This window comes from Hyaena hyaena, unplaced genomic scaffold (assembly GCF_003009895.1).
Source record: "Hyaena hyaena isolate Hyena2069 unplaced genomic scaffold, ASM300989v1 scaffold_362, whole genome shotgun sequence".
NCBI classification, from domain to species: domain Eukaryota; kingdom Metazoa; phylum Chordata; class Mammalia; order Carnivora; family Hyaenidae; genus Hyaena; species Hyaena hyaena.
The window spans coordinates 1735368-1739894 of record NW_024080998.1 but is presented as its reverse complement, the minus strand read 5'-3'; positions in this window follow the sequence as shown (position 1 = coordinate 1739894).

Genomic DNA, 4527 nt, shown 5'->3' with positions numbered 1-4527 from the left:
TTGTAAGAAGTCATTTAATACAAGGTTATGAATGTCGCTTCAGAAATAAAATTCCTATAAAATGAATGATTGTTTCAAAGCACAGCTTGGATATACAGAATTGTTTTCTCTAAAACTTTTTTATGTGGCATAAGCTACATAACAGATAAATGTCTTCTTATCTGAAATTGAATAAGCACACACACGGAGGCACTACCAAAGTGTCGTTCAGGGTTCTAACAAAGAACAGAACCAATTCAGTCCTTCTCAGGCAAGCGGCAAATCTTCCTCTTTTGATAGAAACAAATCTGAATAAGGAAAATGGAGTGCATTATTTCATAACTCTAATTTCCTTGTGAATAATGGACAAAGCTGATGAAGGCATCTATCTGTCAATGCCATGATGCAGAAAACACCTCTACTAAAAGGCAGGGGAAGAGGAACCTGATTAAAATGCAGTTGATAAAAAGTGTCCATCATAGATCATGGAGTACCGAGAGGGCTCTTGCTTTAATGCCCAGCAAACTGTGGGAGCAGATGCTGTTATTGGCTCAGGAGAGTCATCAAGGAAACATAAATATGAAACAGCAGCTATGCAAGAATGTTTAGAGGCTTTCTAGTAGCACAGGGAGGAGGGTCTTCAAAGCATATCTACCAGGATAAGGCACAAGAGAGAAGTCTGAATTTATAATAGTCATCAGCTACAGAAGAGGCTTGACATCATTAGCAACAGCTCCAAGCAGATCATTCCCCCGTGGGAAGTATTTATTGGCCAACTTACAGTCATTTTCCCTGATTCTTCCAATTAGGATTACATGAAAAATCTAACCTGCCAGAATTAACATTCTACGGAGGTCTGTCTTCGCAAAATCATCACCATAGCCAAGAAAAAAAAAAGTATCTCTGTTCAGGCCAATTCAAAAATAAACTGCCATCTGCCACCAGTGGGAAAACCTCATTGGCCACAGAACAAAGAGACTATTCCAAAGCCATTGTTGAGTACCTGCTGTAGCAAAGAATAAAAACCACGGGTCCCCACAGGCTCCAGGCTCATAGTTATTGAAACAAAATACAAATACTTTCTACTTCACTAGGATTTAGTCAACTCATCTTTCGTCTTTTCCAGGCCCACAGGCACACAAGTAACTTGAAAATGCATTCTTTATATTTTATCTTTCAGGTTTATATATATATATATATATATATAAAATATATATCTTATATATATTATACTATATATAGTACATCCTATATATATTATAATATATATATACATCCTATATATTATACATCCTATATATATTATAGATCCTATATATATTATTATATATATAGTACATCCTATATATTATACATCCTATATATATATTATACATCCTATATATATACACTATATATAGTATACATATATATGTGTATATATATACATATGTACATATAGTATACATATATATAGTACATCTAGGCCTCAGTAGAGACTAGACCAATCCAGTAATCCATTGAGTAGAAAACAATTTGTCAAGGAGGAAAGAATATTGTTAGATGTTAGTAACTACATACTAAACATCAAAAAGTAGGTAAACTAAAAGCAAGAAACCAAGATTTTATTGTGTTGATTGGATTCTCGTTCCCTATACCAATGTGCCATGTGGGCCACTAGCACTCTCTGCCTTCCGATGCCATGAGGTAGCATGGAATTGACCAACAAGAGACACCAGGCAATTTACTCCTGCTACTGGCTGTGGTTTCACAATAAAGTGGATTCCAAGACCACAAAGCTCCTTTGTCCAAGATCCACCAGAACATATATTTAGTGTTAAAATTAATTATGGTTGACTTTCTAGGGAGATTAGGAGATACATGTTATTTTTTAAACCAAACTTTCTTAAAGTGAATGATACTTTTCTTCAAAAAGAACAGGAAATGATCCTCTGTATATTTTAAAGGTTTGTTATTCTTTATAACGTTGAAATGATTTAATCCTTCTTGAAGGGGATCAGGACATGCCACCCCAAAATATGTCACTGTAGCATAAACATTATTTTGAGCTGAAAGCATGTGAATTCCTGAAATACCTCATCTTCCTAAAAGCAGAGTCTCCCAAAAGACTTCAATTGTCAATAATAATCACTTCGATGGGTACAACTCTAATCTTCTTAAAGACTAGAACTCAAGAAGTCGGCACTACATTCCAACAGACTTAAGACTCCAGGCTATCCTATCTCCCATCTACTCTCCGAAAAGCCCATTTATCTGTCCCAAAGCCATTAGTCTTCCATCAGTCCCCTTTCTCCCACTCCTTCTCCTAAGAAGTCATTTGCTTTCCACTGCCTTCTTCTCCTTCCCTTTTACCATTTAAGATGGTATATAAGTCCCAAAGTCTAACCACCCCTTTGAGTCACTCATCACTGGGTACCCTCATGTTGCACTTATGAATAAAATCTTTTTTTTCTCTTGCCAGTGTGTCTTTTGTCAGTTTAATCTGCAGGCACCCAGACATTGAGCATGAGAAGGTAGAGAAAAAGGTTTATTCCTCCCCTACATTTTTCAGACAATGGTCCAATTTGTTTTGGAGTACACACAGAGATTTTCACTCAACATGAATACACATAGATTCAAAAACTCATACCTTCTTTGGTATACCCTCAAATCCTTCCTTTGTTGCCCTATTACTGGCAGCACAGGGCCTTGCATAGGTGTTTGCAGTCTCAGATGAGGAAAAATTTTAAGTTGTGGCAGCTGCCTCTGGGTCCAAAATTGTGGCACAATTTAGCCAAGGGCAGACTTGTCTTGTTAAATGAACCATCAACTGGAAATGTAACTGCTCTAGTGATACAAACAATGGTAGGCTTGGAGCCAGGTCCTGGGGGGGGCGGGGGGGGGATATGACAGAATCCAGAATCCTGTGGGTGAAGACCCAGGAGGAGAGGATGACCACTTTGCTAAGGATCACAAGACCCCTCGGAGGGAAGTACTTGAAGCCCCACATGACCTGGCTAGATTATGATAGCTTAGACAGAAGTCCAGTGGCAGGAAAATTTGTCAGGAACTCCAAAGTGGAATCATGGGGAATGGAGATTCTAGGCTAGTAGTACAGTCACCCAAAAGGTAAAGTGTAGTAACTGATCCCAGTATAGAGTGGGCTTCAGTGTGGAGCCTCTCTGGATCGACTGTGGCATAGTGTCATGAGAACGGCAGTGGGGAAAATAGTGAAACATGTCAACATAATCTTGGCGTAGAGCATAAGCCTTTGCAAGAGTTTATTCCAGGAAGGGCATCACTAAAGGAAGGGACCGGAGTCCATCATGCTGTGCAACATGGCCAGCAGCAGAACTCGACAATACCATCTGAAGCAATAGGCAGCTAACAGGCTGACTGGCCTCCCCACCTCATTCTCTGCCTGGTGTATGGAAGGACGGAAGCTTTGGTCCAATCATTCTTGGGCAGTTTGTAAGGGCAGAAAAAAACAGTGGGATTGTATTTGATTTCTTTCCAGAAAAAGCATGTGAGGATGAAGAGTATGTAGGGATGATTTTCCTCAAGCTGGTGAAACAAGTCACATCAATTTCAGAAAGGTCATTTGAGTTATTTGAGTTAATAATTATACATCTTACAACAGCTACTTTAAATAAAACTGTTAATCATTTTTAAGTGATGGAAACCAGTAGTTATACATGCCCCCCCCAACCACATGAAGAAGAAAGGGCCACTGATTTAAGAAAAGCATCTTATAAATATATTTTTTTTTGGACTATAGAGATGTCAATTTCAGCAGTATCACCAGGATAAAATAAATAAATAACTAGTTATAAAAACAACCTGTATCCCAGGTTTCTTTTTGAAGGTTATTTTCACAGGACATGGGACTATTTTTAAAGTCCTTGGAATCTTACAAGTGCCTCTGTTTTAATTTTGCTTCCAAGGGCAGATTTATATTAGCAGTAAACAAGTTGGCAATCACTATGAATATTCAAAGAAATTTCTTTATTGCACAGAAAGACAAGATTGAGAGTCTAATGAATGTTTGCAATGCTTTATCAAAATAGATTACTTGACTACTTTCTAGGGCACAAAATCTTCTCTCCCCCAGAAGCTGCAGAGCAGAGAGGACCTCTCTTCCTCCTCTTCTTGTGCCTCCTTCATTAAATAGAAAGATGTGCACTCACTGGAATTGTAAGCAATAAGCAGGCTGCAGAGATCAGTGTTACTGGCAAAAATGGGTGAGAAATGGATAGAGTCTTCTAATAATGAAGTACAGAGAATATAGCATTAAACTTTCATTTTACTAGGTTGGGGATTTTTAAATTACTATTTGCAAAAATACAAATTAGATAACCCATAAAAATATGTGTATGTGGCCTCTAAGTACTCTGAGAGTAAGAGAAACTGTAGTTCATGAGATATGGAGACTCTTCTGGAATTTTATTTCACTGGTACTACCCAAGTTGTTGGGGGAGGGGTTGTTTGTCTTAACTTTTATGTGAAGGATGGAGTATGAGAAAGCTGTGAGTACAGTGGACCTGTATTAGCTCTTCATGTTTCGTTAAC